General features: G+C 44.7%; 1 protein-coding gene across 2 annotated transcripts in view; it reads right to left on the reverse strand.

The window, feature by feature from the left end:
* LOC126412726 (myotubularin-related protein 6) overlaps positions 1 to 27,699 on the reverse strand; it is a 437,584-nt gene that overhangs the window by 169,824 nt on the left and 240,061 nt on the right. The window lies entirely within an intron of this gene.

Raw genomic sequence — 27,699 nt, forward strand, 5'->3', positions numbered from 1 at the left:
TTGTCTGAACCGTTTATCATCCATGTTTCGCTTCCAAACATCGTTACACCCCGTACAAATACTTTGAGAAACGACTTCCTGACAAATCTCTCTTCTTCAGAAACTTTTTCTTGCCATTGCCAGTCTACATTTTATATCCTCTCTACTTCAACCATCACCAGTTATTTTGCTGCCGAAATAGCAAAAATCATCTACTACTTTAAGTGTCTCATTTTCTAATCTAATTCCCTAAGCATCACCTGGTTTAATTCAACTACATTCCACTGCTAAATGATAATAGTTGATTTCAGTTGGAAAGTAGAACAAAAACCAAATAATGATTATTCACTGAGGAACTTTGCGCTTACATAAACTAATCAAAACCCTCATTTCAACATATTACGCCCTCTGCCCATGAACCATGGACCTTGTCATTGGTGGGGAGGCTTGCATGCCTCAATGGTACAGGTAGCAGTACCATAGGTGGCAGTACCATAGGTGCAACCACAATGGAGGGATATCTGTTGGGAGGCAAGACAAATGAGTGGTTCCTGAAGAGGGGCAGCAGCTTCTTCAGTAGTTGCAGGGGACATCAGACTGGATGATTGACTGATCTAGCCTTGTAAGATAAACCAAAATGGCCTTGCTGTGCTGGTACTGCTAACGGCTGAAAGCAAGGGAAAATCTACAGTCATAATTCTTCCCAAGAACATGCAACTTTACTGTAAGGTTAAATGATGATAGTTGTTCCCTTGGGTATACTATTCCGGAGGTAAAATAGTTCCCCATTCGGATCTCCGAGTGGGGACTACTCAGGAGGATGTTGTTATCAGGAGAAACAAAACTGGCGTTCTACAGATCAGAGTGTGGAATTTCAGATCACTTAATTGGGTAGGCAGGTTAGAAACTTTAAAAAGGGAAATGGATAGGTTAAAATTAGATATAGTGGGAATTAGTGAAGTTCGATGGAAGGAGGAACAAGACTTCTGGTCAGGTGAATATAAGTTATAAATACAAAATCAAATAACAGTAATGCAGGAGTAGGTTTAATAATGAATAAAAAAAACAGGAGTGCAGCTAAGCTACTACAAACTACATAGTGAACGCATTATTGCAGCCAAGATAGATACGAAGCCCTTGCCTACCACAATAGTGTGTGTATATATTAAACAGTTCAACTCCACAACTTTTTTTATGTAATATATATATATATATATATATATATATATATATATATATATATATATATATATATATATATATATGTCTGCTTGTGTCTGTATGTGTGGATGGATATGTGCGTGTGTGCGAGTGTATACCTGTCCTTTTTCCCCCCTAAGGTAAGTCTTTCCGCTCCCGGGATTGGAATGACTCCTTACCCTCTCCCTTAAAACCCACTTCCTTTCGTCTTCCCCTCTCCTTCCCTCTTTCCTGATGAGGCAACAGTTTGTTGCGAAAGCTTGAATTTTGTGTGTATGTTTGTGTTTGTTTGTGTGTCTATCGACCTGCCAGTGCTTTTGTTCGGTAAGTCACCTCATCTTTGTTTTTATATATAATTTTTCCCACGTGGAATGTTTCCTTCCATTATATATATATATATATATATATATATATATATATATATATATATATATATATATATATATATATTACATAAAAAAAGTTGTGGAGTTGAACTGTTTAATAATCTAAAAACAACAAAACTGTATCGTTATAGATCCCATTGATGATGCCCTTAGAACAAGAAAAAGAAAAAGGAGAAACACACACAAATAACTACCGACAGTCTTGGGAGAGTCAGCCCCAACAAAACTCTACCATCTGGTGAGCAAGATGTATGAGACAGGCAAAATACCTTTAGACTTCAAGAAAAATATAATAATTCCAGTCCCAAAGAGAGCAGGTGTTGACAGGTGTGGAAATTACCAAACTATCAGCTGCATAAATCATAGTTACAAAATACTTACACGAATTTTTTACTGACAAATGGAAAAACTGGTAGAAGCCAACCTTGGGGGAGATTAGTTCGAAATCCGTAGAAATGTTTGAACAAATGAGGCAATACTGACCCTATGACTTACCTTAGAAGATAGATTAAGGAAAGCGAAAATATGTTTCTAGCATTTGTAGACTAGAGAAAGCTTTTGACAACGTTGACTGGAATACTCTCTTTCAAATTCTGAAGGTGGCAGGGGTAAAGTACAGGGATCAAAAGGCTATTTACAGTTTGTATAGAAACCAGATGGCAGTTGTAAGAGCCAAGGGGCATGATACGGAAGCAGAGGTTGGGGAGGAAGTAAGACACGATTTGTAGCCCATCCCCAACGTTATTCAATCTGTACATTGAACAAGCAGCAAAGGAAACAAAAGAAAAACTTGAAGTAGTAATTAAAATCCATGAAGAGGAAATAAAAACTTTGACATACTTGTTTTGTAAATAAAATTGCCTTTTCCTGCTGCCACTTAATTTATTCATCCCAGATGTGTTTCTCCTTTTTCTTGTTCTAAGGGCATCATCAATGGGATCTATAACGATACAGTTTTGTTGTTTTTAGATTATTAAACAGTTCAACTCCACAACTTTTTTTATGTAAAAAATCAGTTACTTATGATTTGCTGATCTGCATGTCTTCTCATCTGATCTGGACATTGCACTACCACTTTATTACTGACATATAAGCACAACTTTGCGTTCTGACCTTCTTCACACTGTTCACCATGTTTCTACTTTTTTGTGGTGTACTATTGTTTTTTGCCACTTGATATAACAATCGAGAACAGTGGAGAATAATACACCACAAAATAGAAGAAGAAACATGGTGAACTGTATGAAGGAGGCCAGAATGCAAAGTTGTGCTTACATGCCAGTAATAAAGTGGTGGTGCGACCTCTGGACCAGATGAGAGGAAGCACATATCAGCAAATCTTAATTGATTTTTTACATAAAAAATTGTGAAGTTTAACTGTTTAATAATCTAAAAACAACAAAACCGTATCGTTATAGATCCCACTGATGATGCCTTAGAACAAGAAAAAGGAGAAACGCGTCTGGGATAAATAAATTAAGTGGCAGCAGGAAAAGGCAGTTTTATTTACAAAACAAGGATTTCTATGCTTGCTGTGGAGGATGGCCACGCAAACGATCTTGTGAAAAACTTTGAGGTTTGCCAATGACATTGTGATTCTGTCAGAGGCAGCAAAGGGCCTGGGAGAGCAGGTTAACGGAATGGACAGTGTCTTGAAAGGATGATATAATATGAACATCAACAAAAGCAAAATGTGGATAATGGAATGTAGTAGAATTTAATCAGGTGATGCTGAGAGAATGAGATTAGGAAATGAGACACTCAAAGTAGTAAATGAGTTTTGCTATTTGGGGAGCAAAATAACTGATGGTCTAAGTAGAGGGAATATAAAATGCAGACTGGCAATGGCAGGAAAAGTGTTTCTGAAGAATAGAAATTTGTTAACATCGAGTATAGATTTAAAGTGTCAGGAAGTCGTTTCTGGAAATATTTGTGTGGAGCGTAGCCATGTATGGAAGTGAAACATGCACAGTAACTAGTTTAGACAAGAAGAGAGAAGCAGCTTTCGATGTGTGGTGCTACAGAAGAATGCTGAAGATAAGATGGGTAGACCATGTAACTTATGAGGAGGTATTGAATATAATTTGGGTGGGAGGGGGGGGGGGGAGGGGGGGGAGGGGGGGGGGGAAGAGGAATTTGTGGCACAACTTGACTAGAAGAAGGGATCAGTTGGTAGAAAATGTTCTGAGGCATCAAGGGATCACCATTTTAGTATTGGAGGGCAGTGAGGAGGGTAAAAATCATAGAGGGAGACCAAGAGATGACTACACTAAGCAGATTCAGAAGGATGTAGGTTGCAGTAGTTGCTTAGAGATGAAAAAGCTTGCACAGGATAGGGTAGCATGGAGAGCTGCATCAAACCATTCTCTAGACTGAAGACGACAACAACAACAACAACAACAACAACAACATTTTTGGAACTTTGCACCTACGTAAACTAATCAAAAACCTCATTTCAGCATATTATGCCCTCATTAATATCTCCCATAGGATCTCTTGTCATAGCTTTTGCATATGAGATTCAGGAAAAATGACTATTTAAATGCCTTTAAGTGCCCTGCAATTAGTCTAATTTCATCTTTGCAGTCCCTATGAGAATGGTAAGTACAGAGCTGCAGTATATTTCTACTCACTGTGGTTCTTGTAACTTTGTAAACGGGCTTTTGTGGAATTATTGGTGTCTGTCTTCAAGCATCTGTCAGTTCAGATTCAGATCTTTCAGCATTTCTGTGACAAACTACTGCAGCTCATAAAAACTTGTCACAAATCATGCTGTTCTCCTTTGTATATATTTGATAACCCATGTTAGTCCTATCTGGTATGGATCCCACACTTGAGCAATAGACAAACTGACTGCACTTCACAACAACCTGCTAATGAACCAAAGCCAGCCACTAGCTTTATCTGGGACTGAGCCTACGTGATCTTCAATAGAAAAATGAATGTGATTGGATAGATAAAAGAATCTACTCACCAAGCGGCAGCAGGGGAACACACATATAAAAAGGTTTAACTTATGCAAGCTTTCAGAGCCAGTAGCTCCTCCTTCCGGCAGAAAACTTGAAGAGGAAGAGTGGTGAAGGAAAAGGGTTGGAGAGGTTTAGGAAAAGGGGTACAGCTTGGAAAAGTCTCCCAGAACCCCAAGTCAGGGGAGACTTACCAGATGGGATGAGAAGGAAAGACTGCACCGGACGAGATTTGAAAACATGAGAGATAAGGTGAATGTGGGACAGAAATTACTACTAAAACACTGTGCACAAGTTAATAACATTAAAAGGCCAAGTGCACTGTATGTAACAGATGTGCGACCGGGGGGGTGGGGGGGACGGGGGGAAAAAAAAAAAAAAAAAGGAGGGGGGGGGGGGGGGGGCAGGTCAGAAAATGGAAGATGTAGTAAACAAAAAATGTAACAGATGTGCGAGGGGGGGAGTAGAAAACTAAAATGGACTGAAAAAACGAGTAGTTACTGTGAAGAAATGCTGAGACGGAAGGAATTAAAGTAAATTAAGGCCAGGTGGGTGGCGAGTAGCAAGGAAATAATGTGGTGTTTGTTCCCCTCTGTGGAGTCCAGAAAAGTCTGTGGAAGAATCCAGATGGCACGTGTGGTGAAACAGGCACCAAGGACACGACTGTCATGTTGTAGAGCATGCTCTGCAACAGGATATTGTGTGTTGCCAGGATACACCCTCTGCCTATGTCCATTCATCCTAACTGATAACCGGGAGATAGTCTTGCCGATTTAAGAGGCTGAACAGTGTTAATGTAACTGCTGATATATGACGTGTTGTTTCACTGGTGGCTATCCCTTTGATAGTGTATGTTTTGCATCAAAGGGAGAGCCACCTGTGAAATGGACACATCACAGATAACTGGTGCCAAGACAATGTTCTGCAGTAGCTGATGTGCATGGCTGTTGCAAGGGTGTGATGCTTCTGCTCAGTACACTGTCCTGATAGTCTGACCAATACATGACACGACACAACTGCAAGGAATACAACAGAAACAGGTCTTACATAAACCAAGAGCACCCTTAACAGCACTTAAAAGGATACTAATCTTAGATGGAGGTTGGAAAACACATTTCATATCATATTTCTGAAAAATACAACCAATCCTGCTAGAGACACTCCCTGCACAAGGAAGAAATGCCGTAGACCTTGATGCCGACTTGGTATTACCATCACGCATCTGGTGCACAGTTGCTTATTAACAGAATGGGCACATCTGATCTGCCTTTCACTACATCCATTGTGATGGAAGATGACCTCAAGATGGATTAACTCATCTGACAGACTCTCAGGATCTGCAAAGACATGGGCCCTGGAACCAAGGTAAGGGGTACCCCTTCACACTAAGCTGGCTGGTGACAACCACCAGCTTGTAGATACAAATCAACGTGAGTGAGCTTCCTATAAACAGCAATCCAAACGTGCATATATGCTGGGACAAACTCGGGTCTCGCCGCATTTTCCAACTCCAAATTCAGTCTCATTCCTGAGGTATCATTTCTTAACATGATCCTCTATTTCCTACTGTTCTGATATGACTCCATCCATGCTCACCAAATGCCTCTAATGCCACACCACTTTAGTTTCCCCAGCAAAATTTTATGATCTACACAACCAAAGGCCTTGGGAAGAGTACATAAAATGCCAACATCATAATTTTTCTCTGTAGAGAAACTGTGCTACTGTTAAAAGGGTATTCTCAGAAAAGTGATTCAGTGATGCATTTTAAGCTACTTTATTCAATATGTTTGGGCAACGGCCTTGCCGCAGTGGATACACCGGTTCCATGAGATCACCGAAGTTAAGCGCTGTCTGGCGTGGCCGGCACTTGGATGGGTGATCATCCAGCCGCCATGCGCTGTTGCCATTTTTCGGGGTGCACTCAGCCTCGTGATGACAATTGAGGAGCTACTCGACCGAATAGTAGTGGCTCCGGTCAAAGAAAACCATCATAACGACCGAGAGAGCGGTGTGCTGACCACACACCCCTCCTATCCGCATCCTCAACTGAGGATGACGCGGCGGTCGAATGGTCACGATGGGCCACTTGTGGCCTGAAGACGGAGTGCTTATTCAATATGTTAGAGGCGGACCTATACTACTCATAGATGTCACTTGCTTATCTCCATTATTATAAATGGATGTTACTATCGCATTCTTCCATCTTTCAGGAAATACACCCTGACTCATCCACCAAGGAAGAGGGTGGGGGGGACAAGTACCAATTTAGTATAAGATTTTAAATTCTTATGTTTTGATAATTAAAAGATGTAGAAGCTGCCACTTTTTGGGATTAACTGAAGAATTCGATATCACTTTGCCAACTCATGACCTTACAACCTTATCTACATTTTGGAGAATACTACAGATAAGTTTGTCAACATGACCTACATTCCAAAAACTAATACAAAACAAAAACAAAAAAAAATACTATAAGTGCTGTGTGCTTCTTTTGTTTGCATAAGTATGAAATCAGACACCACATCAGTTTACTTTCTGGAATGAAGCTGATACCTAGTAACAGCAGGTTCAAGCTGACCCTTTTTGTTTCACCACTGATTTTTTAAGTGTGTGACACTTATTCAGCAGCTCTGCCTTCTGGAAACATTTAGCCTTAAAACAAAAAGGATAATATTGGCAATCACAGGGATTGGACAGAGTATGTACTGGTTACAAGGAATACTTGTGGAAATTAATTGTGCACATAACCTCTTACCAGAAACTTTTGAGGAGCCGTTCATGGTGTCAGTGGCGCAACCATGTTAAGGGCATCACATCAACCACAATCATGTGCAGTTACTCCATTTTGCTGAGTGACTCCTGAATCTCTGCATTTGCATGTTTGACAGAACATTTCATCCAAAGGTTGTCACATCGGTCAAGGACCGACACATTCTTCAGATTAGTATGCAAAGCATTCCCAGTGATCTGCCTGATGTCATCCTTAGTTGGATAGTTGGGGTTATGCCCCAAACTGTTCCTATCTCCACCTTAAAAGTCAATGTGTGACCTCCTACGTAAAGGCCTTTCATGAGAGAACCTAAACTACAATGATGTCACTGAACTTTACTCTTGGGTAAAAAATGATTGGTATCTCGGTATTCTGTACCCCCTATGACTAGCCCCCAGCAGAAGTACCTTCTATGCCTTTTAATGCTCTGATAACTACAAATACCACCACCATCACATTTGTCCTTGCCTTTTCCAACCGTTTATGAGCTCATTGGGTTTGATGAGTAGTTGATCAGTTTGCTGGTCCGGCAGGTAAAATACAAGGTTATCAGTCCAACAGTCCCGGTCCAAGTAGTGTTAATGCTATCAACCAGAAACTGGATTGAATTGTAATAGTATTCACGACTGGTAAAATCGAGAAAATGAAAGCAATACTGAAGCCAGAGATCAGGAATAATTTAAAGAGAGATAAAAGTGTGAGTCAGGCCAGTAAGTAGGCCACAGAACAGACGAGGGCTCCCCCACAGTTTATCTGTGGCACAAGACCCTAAACCCATATCTGACCCCTCCCCCCCTCTCAATGAAGAGCTAAGACAGTAACAGAATGAATAATATCTTCTAGCAGCTAGGAGATTTGTAACATCAGGTGAGAGGGCTAAAAACATAATGATGGTCAGATGAACCAACAACAGTAAAATAAGTTGGGAGCTATGATCAGGTCAGTAGATGCAGTTTAGTGTCCCTTGAAGCTCAACATGCGATGGGGAGCATCCTGCCCACAACTGTGATATCCCTGATCCCTTATAGTTAAAGTATTACAGACGAGAGCAAAATCCACTCTCTCTGTGGAAGCATAAAAATTTGCTCAACTGTTCTTTCGTCATAAGGTAGTATCAAGGATTAGGAATCGTTAAAGTCTTATCTTCAATGAAGTGTCATCTCTAAAAAGTAAAAGGAGGATGACCAAGTAGTTGGTGAGGAACTACTATTGTGCGCCTCAGGGACTAGCAAGAAGTGTAAGAAACCACAATCCCAACCACTTTGCCCCCCCCCCCCTCTTTCCAAAAAAAAGCAGTTTAAAAACATATATCTGAGAATAAACACCACTTTTCAGAGGAAACATAGAACCAGTTGAACTGTCTGTATGTCATCCACAATAGAGGCACAGAACCTGGAAGACCATGCTTGGTATGGAGGACCAGGAGGAGGGGGTTTCCACCAGAATGTGAGGTACTGTGTTTGTTTCTGCAATCACAACATGGGATGGCTCATAACATAAGACAAAACCTTGGATTAGTCTGGTATGATCAGTACAGAGGTGGCATAGGAAGGTGGATTGCTTCCTGGAAGACTGCTATGCAGCCAATGTCTCCTTAATAGAGGAGAGTTTATTGGTGGGAGGGAGGGGAGCTGGGCAGTAGCAAATCACATGATGTTCCATCTACGAGTAAGTAGACGAGTAAAGGTCTTATTTGCACCTGCAAATTCAAGCTTGGGATAGTCAAAGTGAATGTTGGGCAAGTAACTAATTTTTTTAACCTAAACAGTCAGCCAATTCATTACCTGGGATCAACTTGGGAACCACAAAAAGACAACTCAGCTGGTATCATAAGTAAGGTAAGAGAGAAGATTGTGAACAGCAGTTATGACAAGTATACGAGAGTAATATCAATCAATAAACTGAAGACTGCTTATGTAGCCGCTACAAATAAATACACAGTTGAAGAAGGTATGTTTAATAAAACATAGGGCTGTATCAATGGCTACCAGCTCTCCTGTAAAAATTCTACATGCCCCAGCAATTAATGTTGTTGCCAACAGGCTTGGAGATGCAAAAGCATATCTACATCTACATGTACACACAGACTCGACAAGCCACCATACATTACGTGTTGGAGGGTATGCTGTACCACTGCTGGTCAGTTCCTTTCTTGTTCCACTCGCAAATAAAGCGAGGGAAAAATGGCTGTATATATGCCTCCATATGGGCCCTAATTTCTCTTATCTTATTTTCATGATCCTTTTGTGACACATATGTTGCTGACAACAGAATCTTTCTGCAGTCAGGATCAAATGCTGGTTCTCTAAATTTCCTCCATGGTGTTTCTCAAAAAGAATGTCACCTTCCCTCCAGGGATTCCAATTTGATTTCCTGAAGCATCTCCGAAATCCTTGCATGTTGTTTGAATCTACCGGTAACAAATCTACCAGCCCACCTCAGAATTGGTTCAGTGTCTTCCTTGAATCTGATCTGATGTGGATCCCAAAAACTTGAGTAGTACTCAAGAATAGGTCCCGGCAGCATTACACGGCCTCCTTTACAAATGAACCACACGTTCTCAAAATTCCCCTAATAAACTATCCTTGTTGTGTGCCAAAATCTCGTTTCAATATCTCGAACCGTTTGGGGAGATGATGTATGTTACGAATATTTCATTCTTGCAAGCATGTGGTCGGAAGTGAATGTGCTACATAAATTCCATTTTCTCGAGATCGGAGACAGGCAGACACTTCATGCCAAGTCTAAAGGAAAATTCAGTATCTTCTCTAAATTTCATTCGTAGCAACATACAGTGTAATTTTCATCGAATGAAAATCATAGCGACCTCCATTTTTTTTATTGCCAACTTTTTCGAGTTTCGTGCAGCTTACATACATGCGAATATCACAAGAAATATGACCATTAGCGAGATGATAGGCACTTCACCATAAAGCTGCCAAGTAAAGCTATGCGCAATGTAAAAATCTTTTTTTTTACTGAATAGTTCCTGTAAAATCGTGTGGGAAAGACTGTAGAGCACACGGAGTGGGCGTGATACTCTATTCGTAATGGCACTGCAGAAAGCTACTACACAGCGCTGAACTCGGGACACTAGGACGACGGCTTGTGTTCTGACGTCATCGAGCAGTCTGCCCATTCCCCGCCATGCTGCACTCAGGGCGTAGCCCACTACGATAGCTACAGTGTACAGTCTTTCCCGGGTTTTGGAAGTGAAATTAAAACTGCCTCTTAAAATGACGGGAAATTCAATAAAATACCATGGATTTACCCAACTCAGGCCATCGTTAAAAGTTTAAAATGGCGTCACATTAAACATTTATTGTGTATGTATCCCATGACAGGATAGGAAGAACTGCGTCATTATTTGAACAAATGTGGGACACGCACTGTGGAGGACCACCTCCATGATCTGCTCCAAGTCTGGCAACAGAACCAACAGCCGCCATCCGACGGGGCAGCACGACAGAGAGGGTCGCGGGTCACAGCCGTCAGCCATGTAAACTGTACACATCCAATGCACGACCCATTGTATAACCGGATCATAATGACAAAGTGATTGACGTCTAGCTGCTCATGAGGCTGCAATACAGCAACAGCCAACCAGAAAACGCTGTTAGTCGCGCCTCCGGTTCGCCATTGTCAAATCTCTCAGCTACTGCAGGCAGCGGCTACTGTAGCCAGTTGTAGACGACGCTCGCACTCGCTAACGTAAACAGTTGTGGTTCGTTTCGTTGTGCGCTTTGTTCATCTGTGCGGCGAGTTTAATTTGCGCTATAGTGTCAAAAGTTTCTAGTGGAGCTGTGCAAACACGTGAGTTTGTGTGCTCGGTGCGAGAATATTTCGAGAGAGAGAAAGGAGCAACTCTATTGCCACTAATGAAAGTAGCCGAGAGAACTGCAGACGCTTTTAAAATACACAAAAATACTGTCGTCAAAATTTGTAAGGAGAAATTCTGTGCAGAAGGGGAAGTGCCTGTTCACCCAAACTGCGGACACCCGAAAAGGACAGAACGACGTGTAACAAACTTGGACTCTTTTCAACAAGATTCCATTCGTCGCCATATACGCGGATATTACGTGAAAAAAGAACATCCAATTATTAAAAAACAGTTATTCAGAGACAGCAAAACGTCTTTGTTAACGGTTGTCAGAGCCCTCGGTTTACGCTCTAAAAAAATCAATGGACGGAAAACTATAATGGAGGGAGGCGACATTGCAGCGTGGCGTTGTCGATTTTTAAGAACTATACTCGAAGTCTCATTTCAATACATTGTGTGGCTCGACGATCCCTCGAGAAACGCCGGTCATTCTGACAGAAAAGAGTGGACAGATGATAAAATATGTGGAATTTCTGCTGTTCCGGTGGTAAAGGGCGCAAGTATTATTGTCTTGCAAGCTGAAACTGTCTCCTCATTTACAAATCGAGGAAAACTAACAATTACGTGAAGGGGCAGCTACTGGGAAACGTAAATCGGCTGTCTGTCATTGTGATGGATAATGCCCCCACATTATTCAGTTATTAAAAATAAAACTCCAACTATGGCAACGAAAAAAGCCGATATTGCTGCATGGTTGAAATGCTACAACGTGAAAATTCAGGACGATTTATGTATGGCGGAGCTCATGGAAACAGTAAAGCAAAATAAACCACAGTTTCAACAGTATGTTGTGGACGAGGTAGCTAAAGAACACGGCCACAGGGTTCTTAGCCTTCCACCATGCCACTGGCACTTTAAAGCGATCGAAACGATTTGGGCGCAAATCAAAAATTACGTGGCAACAAATAACAAAAGCTCCACTGTGGCAGAAATTTAAAGGCTGTTAGAGGAAGCATAGGCACAAATAACGCCAAAAGTGGAGAAATGTTGTACGCCACACAGAAACAGCCGTTAAAGAGTTGTGGAAATGTGAAGTGTGTGTGTTGTGAAGAGTAATATAGAAAATATAATTATATCCTTGGGCAATTCCAGCGGCTCGTCCGCGGACCAGGCCTCAGATAACGACAGTATTGAGGAAGAAAGTAATTCTGAACTCAGTAGCATTTACCCTTTGCCTTAATTCTTTATTTTTGTATTTGGTTTTATTGATTGAATGGTGCGTAAATCTTATCTCATTGTTAAGGAATACTCCTCTGCACAAGCATAACACTCTGCATACACACGACAGTGATTGCTAAGTACTCAAACAGTTTATATTATTTTAATGCCCTCAGTTATTGTATTTACACGAACGATTCAGATCCATTCTAACACCCCTTACGTATCGAATACTGCAATTGAATGTAATTCATTCTGATTATTGTAAAAACAGTGGTCCTCCTGTTGCTTTTGTTGAGATATACGAATAACAGGAACACCATGTCATGTTACACACGGGAGTCCGTTTGTTAAGCCACAACGATCCTGGAAAGCGAAATGGATACTGCACATGAAACGGCGGTGTGAGAAGGTAGTCCAGTAAGAAACCGCGCCACTGTCGCTGTTATAGCCACATGGCTCGCGCGTGCGCACCCGGAAACCTACAACATCGCCTCCTTTCACACTCAATTGTGTCTCGCTGTCAATCACTTTGATATTCTGATCCGGGCGTAGCCACCTTGTCCCGACTGCACGCTACAAGTGCTGCTGGTTCCTCGCTTGATGCGAAGTGTGGGCCGTGCTAGGCATTCCACAGGCATCTAGCCATGTGACATCACCTGGTGCGTGCCGCGGGCTTCTTGTCCCATCCACAGCCCTGCGAAATTGCACGACACACGGGTTACGGTTAAATTACCCGTCAGGCTGCAACCTGCAGGATGTTGTGTCAGGACCAGCCAGTGCCTCATCATGCCGTTTGTAGAATGAGGACAGATGCTTGTCATCTGTTGACCACTACGAGCAGAGACCCACCATAACCTGTGCGTTCTAACACATCACTTTCAGACGTATTTCTAAGGCTACACAATTTTACACTTCACTGTGTTCTGGTTTTAGAACTGGATGGGAACATGTCCAAACAGCACAGAGCCAACTGTGCTGCTGGATTGTGATGTGTTAGTTAAGTCTGTAACATTTGTGGGAGATATTTCAGGCCACTTAGTCATCTGGAATATTTCTAGGAAAATGACGTTGTTAACACTCCAGCACAAAGTCAAAGATTTCAACACAAAATTCATGGGAATTGCAGTCTGATAGCGCTGTCGGGTTGAATTGTACTGACACAATCTGATCTCACTGGCATGGCTGGGAACTGTGAATGACAGGCTAACTTGTGAAAACTTTGACGTTGCAACTATTAATAGCCCCATATCGACACGATCGGCATCTGAGTGACACAGATCTCGTACAGACCTGTTATGGTAAGTCTAGGGCCAGCCCACAGCCCTCATGGAACTGTACTTCACTGATTTCACTACAAAATTCAATGTTTCCCACGCAAATTTCACACATTTGCTACCCCATCTGTAATCCTACCCTCTCGACACGGAGGTCGGCCGGGCAGGGCATCACGTGGCGACACCATCAAAGAGGATTTCACAGTCAGCGAAGCAGAAGACCGTTTCCCTTTGTTTGACTTCTTGGAGCCTTTCCAGTTGGCAGGGGAAGATTCAGATGTTTGTTGGCTGGAGGACCGTAGACAGTCTTCGTGGGAGTAGTCCTTTTGTCCTTTCTGGTCTGCCGGTTGTGTAGCAGGTGACTTCGATCCGGGAGGAGAGTGTTTGGTGGCTTGTTGCACAGCTGGATGGGCAGACGGCGATGCTACCATGACACTGGATGTTTTCATAAACACATCGCGGAACCTGAAGTCGCATGTCTGTGTGGCCATGTCCTTCATGGAACGAGATGTAGCAAGAACAGTAATACAAGAGCCAGACAGTAGAACACAGGGTCTGCAATTAGCCAATAACTTGTGAGCGACTGGGTAAGGCACTTTTTCCTTTACCCGGATCTCCTGGACAGCACACTCATCGAGATACACGGAATAATCTCGAGAGGAGGCGGCATGGTCGCCATTGCAGTTGAAACAGTAGGGAGAAGGAGGCAAACAATCGACCTCATGCACATCTCTACCACAGGTTACATATTAGTGGGGGGAGGGGGGGGGGGGGGAAAGAGGCCGGCGACACCCCACTCTACATTGTTGCCAACTTTATTCAAGGCGGCGGTGATAGATCGTCAATGACGTCATGGCGGGAAGTTCAAATTTTGGCTGGAAAACAGGTCAATTGAGATCCCCCACTAACCTAACCCCGTTCCATCCACTCCCACTACCCTGCCTCCCCAAGAAAATGGCGGGAAGTTCAAATTTTGGTGGAAAAAAGGTCACTTGCGCTACCTCCACTAACCTAAAAAAGTTGCAGGGAAAATAGGTCACTTGAGCTACCTTCACTAACCTAAGTCATCCAACCACCACCTCTTCCTTCGAATTGGCGGGAAAAAGACTCAGCCTGTGATGGGCTGCTAGATGCGAGGGACATAAGTCTTTATTTTGCATGTAGTGTTTATTTAAACAATTTGAGTTGTCATAGGCAGTAGCTCCATCCAGTGTGTTCACCATGAGGTCCAGACGCCAACTGACCTATTACCTTACTGCCACCAGAGGGCGATGTCGTCCCATGGCGGTCTGGGGAAATATGGCGGGAAAAGGACTCAGTCTGTGTCCAGCTGCTGGAGAGAAGAACGAGTATACTTTATTTATTTTCAGTGGGAAGTTGGAACAATTTATTTAGGAGCAGGTTTCACATAGGTTATTTATTATACCAACATAAAACACTCGCCCTGGCACGTGCTTGGGGTCACACTACATATCCTACAGAACTGCAAACTACTCATAAAGTGGAGTGATGTACTAGCGACACATGGTACAGTATGTACCAGTCCCGTGGGAGAGTCCACCAATTGTACTGAACTTGCTTCTGATTGGTCGGCATATTCGGGTGCTAAGTGCCGAAATGACAATATCTCATGGTTACCTATTTCGAGTGTTGTAAAAGACAGTGTAAAATGAGTGAATATTTAAATAATGAGAAGTGTTGCCTACCATCACTGTCAGTGCTACAGATCTTGCCCTCTGTAGATACAGAGACTAACTTGAGCAAGTGGTAGCCCATAAAAAGCACAACCATAGGTTCGAGATGACAGCATAGCAGCTTCTGCCGAAGAAGATCCCCCGACCGACAAGCTGTCCTCGGCGCTGGGGGGGTGGGGGGGGGGGTGGGGGGGGGGGCAAACTTTAGAAGACGACAGGTTGGTGGAAAGAACGGTTAAAGACTCTAATTCAATTTCTACAAATCTCTCCAGCTCCCAGATCTGACTTTCAAATAACGCATAATTCATAAAGCCTCTTTTTATGTCTTTCTTTTAGTTCCTGACAATCACTTCTATAACCTGTCATTGGTTCCACAAAATCTACTGTACTTTTTCTGAGCTTCAAAATATTTTGAATTCTTTGTATCAATTGCAGAGATGACCACCCTCCCCAATCCTCAGACACGCAGTAGCAAGATATGGCGGGTTTCCACGAAGTGGACGACCACAGCCTCCACAAACTAGGTCGTCGTTTGTGCACCGAGGGGACATATAGTCCAAGCATTGGCATTTAAAGCACTGCATCAGCTATGAGAAATATGACTTCGCATTACAGTGGTAGGCCATGATTTTGTCTTTCTCAGGCAGTTCCTTCTCAAAAGTGAGGATGAATGTTCCTGTGCCAACTTTGTTGTCTGATGGGCCTCAATGTAATGTACATATCATACAAAGTGGATTCCTGGCTTCTCCGAGTGTTCGTATAGTCCATCTGGCCGCAGCAATAAGTTCTGGTGAAAAATTAAACAGTTTATCATGTTCAGGCTCTTATGCGAACAAGAACATAACCAACTTCTTAAAAAAATTTTTACAACACAATAACACTCATGACTGGGTAGGATTAGCTGTTTTAATTAAGGGGGGTAGGACGCCAAACGGGCCGACCTGGAGCAGGAGAGTCACCACAGGACATTTTTTTTGTTTTTTTTTTTTTGTTTTGGTTTTAGGGCGCAAAACTGCTATGGTCATTAGCGCCCGGTCCGTGACTTAGCAAACAGTAAAAACCGAAATGGGAAACCAGCAGACACGGGAACGAAACTCAAAAAATTGGAGAAACTAAAAGCAGAAGGAAGGCTTAAAAATCCACTACAGAAAGGGGTTGGTTGTCCCCAAAAAAAGCTTCAAATGACTGACGTCATTTCACTGGCACTAATAAACTCGAGAACGCGATCGGCCGAGCGCGTGTCATCTGCTAAAATGGACGATGTATCAGGCGACAGCTGTAGACGGGCGCGTAACGGAGTAAAATAGGGGCACTCAATTAAAAGGTGTCTTACCGTCCACAGCTGAGAGCAGTGGGGACAGAGTGGGGGAGGATCGCCGCTTAAAAGATGTCGATGGCTAAAAAGACAGTGCCCTATCCGGAGTCTAGTTAAAATTACCTCCTACCGACGACGCGTTCGGGAGAAAGAGGTCCAAGCACAAGGAATAGCTTTCACGTCCCGCAATTTATTATGGGGAAGTGTCGACCAATGTGCGTGCCATAAAAGAACAACTCGACGACATAAAACGCTCCGTAGATCGGTGAAAGGAATCGATTGAATAGCTGGCCGAAGAAGAGAGACTACAGCCTTGGCCGCTATATCGGCCGCCTCATTTCCACAGATACCAACGTGTCCCGGGAGCCAGAGGAACGCCACCAAGACGCCCCCCAGGTGGAGCAAGCGCAGACAGTCCCGAATCCGGTGGACCAGAGGGTGGACAGGGTAGAGAGGTTGGAGACTGAGGGGAGAGCTGAGAGAATCTGAGCAGATAACATACTGTATCCGCTGATGGCGGCGGATGTAGTGGACAGCCTGGAGAACAGCGTAAAGCTCCGCAGTATAAACCGAACACTGGTCGGGAAGCCGAAATTGATTTGGGGTGTCGCCAACAATATAGGCACTCCCTACACCTAACGATGTTTTCGAGCCATTGGTGTAAATGAATGTGGCATCCTTCATTTGTGCACATAGAGCAGAAAATGCCCGACGATAAACAAGTGAAGGGGTACCATCCTTGGGAAATTGATCAAGGTCACGGAGCAGGCAGATCCGGGGACGGAGCCAAGGCGGTGCTGTACCCCAAGTTGTCAAGAAGGTTTTAGGAAAGCGAAAGGAAAGAGAATGGAGCAGTTGACGGAAGCGGACTCCCGGTGGTAGTAGGGAGGAGGGGCGGCCTGCATATCCTACATCAAAGGAGGCGTCGTAAAAAATGTCATGGGCTGGATTAGCAGGCATGGAAGACAGATGGTTAGCATAACGACTCAGAAGGACTGCTCGCCGATTGGACAGCGGAGGCTCAGCAGTCTCAGCATAAAGGCTTTCCACAGGGCTGGTGTAAAGAGCTCCAGACACTAAACGTAATCCACGGTGGTGGATAGACTCTAGACGACGAAGAATAGACGGCTGAGCAGAGGAGTAAACGATGCTTCCATAGTCCAATTTCGAGCGCACTAAAGCGCAATAGAGGCGGAGGAGAACCACTCGGTCCGCTCCCCAGGAGGTACCATTCAGGACACGGGGGGTGTTGAGCGATCGCAGACAGCGAGCCGAAAGATAGGAAACGTGGGAGGACCAGCACAGTTTTCTGTCAAACATAAGACCCAAGAATTTAGCGACGTCTGAAAACGGAAGGTTGACTGGTCCTAGATGTAAGGAGGGTGGAAGAAACTCCTTACGTCGCCAAAAATTAACACAAACGGTCTTAGTGGGAGAAAAACGGAAGCCGGTTTCGATGCTCCAAGAGTAGAGGCGATCGAGACATCCTTCAAGACGTCGTTCAAGAAGGCTGGTCCGTTGAGAGCTGTAGTAGATCGCAAAATCGTCCACAAAGAGGGAGCCCGAGACATCAGGAAGGAGACAATCCATAATTGGATTTATGGCAATGGCAAACAGTACAACACTTAGCACGGAGCCTTGGGGTACCCCGTTTTCTTGGGAAAAAGTACGGGAGAGAGTAGTGTTCACCCGCACTCGAAATGTGCGCTCTGCCATAAATTCGCGAAGAAAAAGGGGCAACCGACCGCGAAAGCCTCAAGAGAACAGTGAGCGGAAGATGCCTGTCCTCCAACAGGTATCGTATGCTCTCTCCAGATCAAAAAATATTGCTACTGTTTGGCGTTTCCGGAGAAAATTGTTCATGATATAAGTGGAGAGAGAAACAAGATGGTCAACTGCAGAACGATGCTTTCGAAAAACCGCATTGGGCAGGTGTTAAAAGACTGCGGGACTCCAGCCACCAAGCTAAACGGCAATTCACCATACGCTCCAAAACCTTACATACACTACTCGTGAGAGAAATGGGGCGATAGCTAGAGGGGAGATGTTTGTCCTTTCCAGGTTTTGGAACAGGAACGACGATAGCTTCCCACCATCGTCTGGGAAAAGTACTGTCGGTCCAAATTCGATTATAAATGCGAAGGAGGTAACGCAGACTATGGGTTGATAAATGCAGCAACATTTGGATGTGGATACCATCCGGTCCTGGGGCGGAGGAGCGAGAAGAATAGAGTGCATGTTGGAGTTCCCGCATGGATGGCTCAAATGGCTCTGAGCACTATGGGACTCAACTGCTGAGGTCATAAGTCCCCTAGAACTTAGAACTACTTAAACCTAACTAACCTAAGGACAACACACACATCCATGCCCGAGGCAGGATTCGAACCTGCGACCGTAGCGGTCGCGCGGTTCCAGACTGTAGCGCCAGAACCGCTCGGCCACCAGCGGCCGGCTCCCGCATGGAGAAAACAGTATTATAGCTTTCGCGATTTTGAGAGAAGAAAGCAAGAGGTTGCACTTCCGCTGCACGTTTCTTCGGGAGAAACGCTGGCGGGTAATTTGAAGAGCTCGAAATCTCAGCAAAGTGTTGACCCAATGAGTTAGAAATTGCGACGGGGTCCACTAACGTATCACGCGCGACAGTGAGCCCAGAGACCGGGGAGAAACTAGGCGCGCCAGAAAACCGTCGAATCCGACTCCAAACTTCCAAGGAGGGGGTGAGCTAGTAAAGAAGTCCCAGCTTGCCCTCTCGCTATCGCGGATGACGCGACGCCATTGCGCACGGAACTGCTTATAGCGGATACAGTTGGCCAAAGTAGGATGGTGGCGGAAAACGCGAAGAGCACGTCGCCGCTCACGTACTGCGTCACGGCATGCCTCGTTCCACCAAGGAACTGGGGGGCGCCGGGGCAATTCGGAAGTGCGTGGTATTGAACGTTCCGCAGCTGTAAGAATAACGTCGGTAAGATGTGTAACCTCATCGTCGACGCTAGGAAAGTGACTGTCATCGAATGTCGCTAGAGACGAAAAAAGCGTCCAATCGGCTTGGGCTAACTTCCAGCGTCTCGGGCGCATATATGGCAGTTGTGGCTGCAATCGAAGGACACATGGAAAGTGGTCACTCGAGTGTGTATCAGCAAGGGCGAACCATTCGAAGCGTCCAGCTAGCGGAACAGTACCGACCGAAAGGTCCAAATGAGAGAAATTTGTCGTGGAGGCAGACAAAAATGTAGGGACCCCAGTGTTGAGGCAAACTAGATCCGCTTGGTGGAAGACGTCTAGCAATAGTGAGCCACGTGGACAGGGATGTGGAGATCCCCAAAAGCGGGTGGTGGGCATTGAAGCTCCCAACCAGCAAATAGGGGGGTGGAAGCTGACCAAGAAGATGAAGGAGATCAGCTCGTGCCATTGGTGTGGACGATGGAATGTATACAGTACAAAGAGAAAAGGTATATCCAGAAAGGGAAAGACGGACAGCGACAGCTTGGAAGGAAGTGTTTAAGTGGATTGGGTGATAATGGAGAGTATCATGGAAAAGAATCACGAGTCCTCCATGGGCTGGAGTGCCTTCAACAGAGGGGAGATCAAATCAGACGGACTGAAAATGGGGGAGAACAAAGCGGTCATGGGGACGCAGCTTTGTTTCCTGAAGACAGAAGATGACCAGCGAGTAGGATCGTAAGAGGATCGACAATTCATCCCGATTGGCTCGAATGCCGCGGATATTCCAGTGGATAATGGACATAGGGTGAACAGAAAATGGAGGAATGTGACCAAGGTTGCCGTGAACTCAACGACTGCTCAGAGCTTGCAACCGACAGCATGGAATGGCATTCAGCCGAAGGCAGAAGATCCTGATCCATAGGTTGTTCAGGAGCAGCTCCTGCCAACAGCGACCGGCCGCCAGCACTGCGCCTCGGCGACACAGAAGACGGCCGAGGGCGATTTCCGCCAGGTGGTGCTGTAGATGAGACACGCCTTGGCGGAGAAGGAGAGGAACTGGGTTTCTTATTAGCCTTCTTGGAAGTATGATGTTTAGATGAAGGAGGAACCGATGGTTGTGAAGTTGCGGTACATAAAAACTCTTCACGAGAATGCTCTTTTTCCGAAGTCTTGGTGTCTGACTTTTGGGCTCGAGATTTGGCAGAACCCGATGAAGGGTGAGCCATAGAGTGGGCAGGCGAAAGTGGTGAGGTTGAACGGGCGATCTCTGCGCTGGCCGATCTGACGACCGTGTTACTAAAGGTGAGGTCGCAAGTCTGCGTGGCCGCCTCCTTTGTTGGCCGAGGAGAAGCAAGGATAGTGCTGTATTTTCCTGTCTGAGGCACGGTGGGCTGTCGACTGGCGAATATTTTTCGAGCAGCAAAGGTCGACACCTTTTCCTTCCCTCTGATTTCCTGGATGATCTTTTCGTCTTTAAAAATGGGGCAATCTCGAGAGGAAGCAGCGTGGTCACCCACACAGTTGATGCAGCGAGGGGATGGAGGTGGACAAGCACCCTCATGGGCATCCGTACCACACGTAACACATTTGGTCGGATTGGAACAGGACTGGCTGGTGTGATGGAACCGCTGACACCGATAGCAAAGCATAGGGTTTGGGACGTAAGGGCGAACGGAAATTATCTCATAGCCTGCTTTGATTTTTGATGGGAGTTGAACTTCATCAAATGTCAAGAGACAGTGCGGGTTGGACAATGTTCGTGTCAACCTTTTTCATGACTCTATGAACAGCCGTTACGCCCTGGTCAGAAGGTAGTGCTGGATTTCTTCGTCAGACAATCCATCGAGGGAGTGTGTATAAACAACTCCACGCGAGGAATTTGAAGTGCGGTGTGCTTCAACTCGGAAAGGGAAGGTGTGGAGCAGTGAAGTATACACAGCAATTTTTGTGCCTGGAGGGCACTGACTGTTTCTAACAACAAGGTGCCATTCCGTAATCCGGAACAAGACTTTACAGGACCTGCAATTGCGTCGACACCTTTCTGAATAATGAAAGGGTTGACCGTGGAGAAGTCGTGACCTTCGTCAGACCGAGAAACAACAAGGAACTGTGGCAATGATGGACAACTGTCTGTGGCTGAGACTCAGTGGACTTACGCTTGTGAGCAGACATAGTGGAAGATGAGGAAACCATTGCGGAAGAATCCCCCATGATTACCGGCGTCTCCGATGGCGCGCTCCTCCCTTGTGGGGGCCCCCCTCTGAGGGCACTCCCGCCTTAGGTGATTGTTCACACCTCAGGTCACACCTCCCGAGAAACGGACGGAGGGACTAATCGGCACTTTCGGAAGGTATCAGCTCGGGTAATCACCCCTCCCTGGGCCTGGCCGTTACCAGGGGTTACGTACGTGTCCTACCTGTCTACCCGGGGTGGGGAATTTCGCGTTACCCCGTCACCGGCTACGCATGAAAATGCGTGGGTCGGCCTTCAGACATGCACAGGGAGGAAAAAAGAGAAAGGGAAAGGAAAGAAGAGGGGTCTCAAACGCCGCAGCGGAGAAAAGGGTAAAGAGAAGAGGTAAGGAAAAGAGAAGGACAAAGGAAGGATGAAGACATACAAGCAGAGAAGGCGCAGAATGCGTTACATTTACGAGCGTCCGTCTCCAGACGTAGGCACAAACCATACTCCCAAATGGGGAGAAAGGGTGGGAAAGAGCCAGAGGTGAGGGGAGGGGGGGCGAAGATGGGGGATAGGGAAGGATGCGGAAAAGGAAGGTATGCAGCCCGGAAAGGAAGGAGGGCCACATTAGCTCGGGGTCCCGTGCTCGCTACGCACGTATCCACAAAAGATTTGTGGACCCCCTGGGGGGAAAGGTCATTTCTACTGTATAGACTTTTACAAATAAATTCATAAAACTTTGTCACCATGACCAGGAAGGATTGAGGACTCACACTCATCGCAGTGGAAGTTCAAAAACGTAGCAAAATACCTTTTTTTACATGTGAAATTTCATAATTTTTTCACTTATTACTGGCTGCATTTGTTGCTATAGCTACACTTTTCTTCCTAAGTAAGAGAGATTCTTCGATGAATTTTTCATAGAATACAAACAGTAGTTACAGGTGTATGAAACTCTAGAATTTTCCAAATCCATTAAAAACCTGTGGAAAAAATTGAGATAATTAACTATAAAACTTGAGTTTTTTTCTACACATGAAGTTTAAAATGCAACAGTTCATTCATTTTTTCATAAATTAAATAACTTCTAGAGTTTCATACACCTGTAAGTGAAAAAATGATGAAATTTCACATGTAAAAAAAAGTGTTTTGTTATGTTTTTGAGCTTCAACTGCTATGAGTATGAATCCTGAATCCTTCCTGGTCATGCTGTTAAAGTTTTATGAATTTATCTGTAAAAGTATAGACAGTGCAAATTAAAATGTCCTATGGTGCCTCTCCTGCTCCAAGTTGGCCCGTTTGACGTCCTACCCCCCTTATGGCAGAACTACTTCGCAATTTATTAAGGGAAGTGATTTCTCCAAATACATTTTCAATATTCTCCGCAAAAAAACATAGGATTCATAGATAGAACAGGCACTCCATCTGTGTGGGTGCAAACCAGGAACTAAGGGGAGTAAGAAGTAAACGTTCTTTCGATCATAACGATCTGCAATGGGAATCCTGGTCCGTCTGAAGGGACTGCCAGAGCTTCGCATCCACAGGCTGCTAACTTTCACTGCACTGAGCCTGTCTACTCTGAACGAGGGCTCTTCTCCCAACGAGCGCCACTAGGTCAGATGACCATTACCCAGACTCCTGGTACCCCCAAATTGACATGAGCAAAGAGATAACAGGCTCCGGCATCAATAGTGCGTTCCCTATGTAATCAAGAGGCTATCGCCTGCTTAATCCCCTCCCCTACAAGGACGACTGGGTATCGTGTTGGGTACTCGGTGACTGTCAAAGATTTGAAAAGGTGGATGTCTTACATGCAATCTAGGTTGTCAGCAGGAAGTGTGTACTAGAGACTAAGTCTGAGAAAAGATTTAGTCAGAGGGTAAGATTGCAGCACAGGAAAGGAAGTAGTACTACAATGGGTTGGGGCCCTATGCTTCGCAGGCACATACAAAAGAGTTGTGAGTTCTCTGTGGAAATAAAGTCATTGGGTAAGCTCTGACTGGTTTTATGGTTAACTATATACAAGTAAGAATACTCATTATAATATTTTTACTTTGAGGATACAAGTAAGAATACTCAATATTATATTTTTAATGTAAGGGAGGGACCCAGTGTTCTTAGCCATGTGTACATCGCGACAAAGCACCCGCATGTAGTTATTATTTACCTGGGCAGTGAGAGTTTCCTGATGGCCAGAGGCGGCAAGGTCTACTTTTACCAATGGCACCTTCTGTGTTTCGTTTCAAATAGGCAAGAAAGTGGCGTGCCTAGTTATTCTACTTTGTACCTACTGTCCTGCACTATTTTCCACCATTAACTGTATTATGAGCTATATCATCAAAATTCGTTTTAGCCTTCAGCACTGTTTCCTTTTCCTACAGATGCTTGAACATGCAGTGAATGGCCAGTATAGCAGTTCGAGCTACCCGGCAACTTACACTACTGGCCATTGAAATTGCTACACCAAGAAGAATTGCAGATGATAAACGGGTGTTCATTGGACAAATATATTACACTAGAACTGACATGTGATTACATTTTCACGCAATTTTAGTGCATAGATCCTGAGAAATCGGTACCCAGAACAACCACCTCTGGCCGTAATAACGGCCTTGATACGCATGGGCATCAAGTCAAACAGAGCTTGGATGGCGTGTACGGAGTACTGCTGCCCATGCAGCTTCAACACGATACCACAGTTCATCAAAAGCAGTGACTGGCATATTGTGACTAGCCAGTTGCTCGGCCACCATTGACCAGACGTTTTCAGTTGGGGAGAGATCTGGAGAATGTGCTGGCCAGGGCAGTAGTCGAACATTTTCTGTATCCAGAAAGGCCCGTACAGGACCTGCAACATGCGGTCGTGCATTATCCTGCTGAAATGTACGGTTTCGCAGGGATCGAATGAAGGGTTGAGCCACGGGTCGCAACACATCTGAAATGTAACGTCCACTGTTCAAAGTGCTGTCAATGCGAACAAGAGGTGACCGAGACCTGTAACCAATGGCACCCAACCATCACGCCGGGTGATACGCCAGTACGGCTTCCAATGTGCGTTCACCGCGATGTCGCCAAACACGGATGCGACCATCATGATGCTGTAAACAGAACCTATATTCATCCGAAAAAATGACCTTTTGCCATTCGTGCACCCAGGTTCGTCGTTGAGTACACCGTCGCAAGCGCTCCTGTCTGTGATGCAGCGTCAAGTCCATGCTGCTGCAAACGTCGTCGAACTGTTGTGCAGATGGTTGTCTTGCAAACGTCCCAATCTGTTGACTCAGGGATCGAGACGTGTCTGCACGATCCGTTACAGCCATGCTGATAAGATACCTGTCATCTCGACTGCTAGTGATACGAGGCCGTTGGGATCCAGCAAGGCGTTTCGTATTACCCTCCTGAACCCACCGATTCCGTCACTGAATCTCGTTTCACCAGGCAACGCCGGTCAACTACTGTTTGTGTATGAAGAATCGGTTGGAAACATTCCTCATGTCAGCTCGTTGTAGGTGTCCCCACCGGCGCCAACCTTGTGTGAATGCTCTGAAAAGCTAATCATTTGCATATCACAGCATCTTCTTCCTGTCGGTAAAATTTCGCGTCTGTAGCAGCACGACATCTTCGTGTTGTAGCAATTTTAATGACCAGTAGTGTATTTAGAGGATATTACACGAGCAAACTTCTCAATTATCCTTCACTCGCCTATTTTTAAATAACGAGTGTTCTCAGAATGGCACTAACCTGACTAAGAACGTTGGGATCACCTATGATGGATTAATGTAATAATTTTTGTGAGTATAAGTTTTCAAATAGTCGTCTGTAATAGCACAAAATTGCAGTACAGTTCACAATTATATTTCAATTTTAAATACCTAGGTTACAACTGAAGACGTGGCTGTAAGCCATGAAACCGGTAGTTGGAAATGCCTAGACTAAATCTAACAAACTTGGAGCACCTCTTGAACCTCTAGCCTGATTTGGCAGATTTTACCACAGTTCAGTTATGTTTGTAACCTAAACACAATTGCTTCCATCTGCAAACGCACTCAATGGTTCCTATTCCATGTCAGCTTTGAGTTTTACGATCAACTGCTGTTTTTTCGTAATCGTGTAGTGAGAGACACAAGTGCTACGGCGCCAAAGTGTAATAACATCTTCATTCGTCAGACTACTTCACAACATCTTGCATTTGAACGGCGTAGGCTGTCTTCCCGCTGCTGACCCGCCTGGATAGCCGCGACATGCGAATCGTGAACAGTGGGCTGGTACCCACTCCCCGCCTCAGTTACATGATTGGAAAACGTTCACACACTTCCAGCAGACAGATGGGGTACACAAATTTCGTCCGGGGGTGGGGGGAGGAGGGAGGGGTGGCGACAGGAAGAGCATCTTGTCACCTCTACCGCTAATACTGGCAAACATGGCGACGCCGTGAAGACACGGGATAAGCTCGGGAAAAAAGAAGAAGAAAAGAATCTTCCCGCTACTCTGTAGCACTTCCCACACTTGTCCATTGTGACGATATTTATTTAGCAAGACATATTACTTAATGTTAATAAAAAATGAAGCAATCAAAAATCATAGCAGAACTCAAGCCTGGAAAGGCACCAGACCAGCCTGAGAACTACCGGCCAGACGCGCTATTTACAAATTCCTAGAAAGAATTCTATACAATGGGATTAATGCAGTAATCTTTCAGAATCGCCCTCTTGAGCAAGCTGGATTCCGTCCAGGACGGAGCTTCACTCCTCAAGTCTTATCTTTAACAACATTTATAGAAGCAGTATACCAAATGAAGCAGAAAATATCTGTTGCTTTCGTCGATCTAAGTGCAGCATATGATAACAGTTTGGAGGCATGGACTGCTTTATAAATTATTTCAACTTGTCCCATGCAAACGGACAGCAAAACTAGTTGACAACATGTTACTGGAAGGACATCTACTGTAACTATAGAAAGAGACACTATATGCCTAAAAGGATTGAATAATGGCTTGCCACAGGGATCCGTCCTTGCTCCTCTCTTGTTTAATCTATCCATATCTGATATCCCTCCAACACAGTCCAGAAAGTTTGGCTATGCAGGCGACTGGGCAATAGCTATCAAACACAAAACTTTTGAAAGAACTGAAGAAACCTAGCTTCTGATCTATACATCTTAAGCGACTATTTCCGCAAACGGAGGTTACAAGCAAACTCAAATAAAACAGAAGTTTCATGTTTTCATCTGTCCTATAGATTGGCACATAGAGCCCTAGATGTCTATTTTGAAGGATACAAACATCATAATATGCACCCAAAATACCTTGGGATCACGTCAGACAGGACACTGTCTTTTAAGGAGCACTTGACACGAACATCTGATAAGCTCAAAACCAGAAACAACACTCTCCATAAACACTGCGGCTCTCGTTGGGGATGGTAAAGCAGACATTCTTCGGATATCAGCGCTCGGTTTGGTATATTAAGCAGCAGAGTACTGAGCTCCCGTCTGGCTTAACAGTCTACATGTAAACAAGACAGACGTACAACTAAACGAGGTCATGTGCATTGTTAATGGGTCAGTACGACCTGCTCCCAAATACTGGCCATCTACCTTGAGCCACATTTCACCTCCTGATACCAGACGGAAAAGCGCGCTACTGCGTGAATACCAGAAGATTGCTAGTAACACTGACCTTCCAATAGTGGACAACGTATTCCCTGTGGAGCGAAAAAGACTAAGATCAAGACATCCCACTCTCATCACAGCCAGGACATACATGTAAACTGCATTCAATCCCACTAATGAATGGAAACTGTTCCCCACAATGCCTGCATGCAGAAAAAGCCCCTGGATTCGACCAGCCTCGGGCAATTTGGACTATCTTGAACGGCATATGAACGAGCCACAGATGATGCGCAGACACTCTCCACGAGTGGGGTCGCATCTTCATCACCATACTGTGACT

This window comes from Schistocerca serialis, chromosome 7 (assembly GCF_023864345.2).
Source record: "Schistocerca serialis cubense isolate TAMUIC-IGC-003099 chromosome 7, iqSchSeri2.2, whole genome shotgun sequence".
In the NCBI taxonomy this organism is placed as follows: domain Eukaryota; kingdom Metazoa; phylum Arthropoda; class Insecta; order Orthoptera; family Acrididae; genus Schistocerca; species Schistocerca serialis.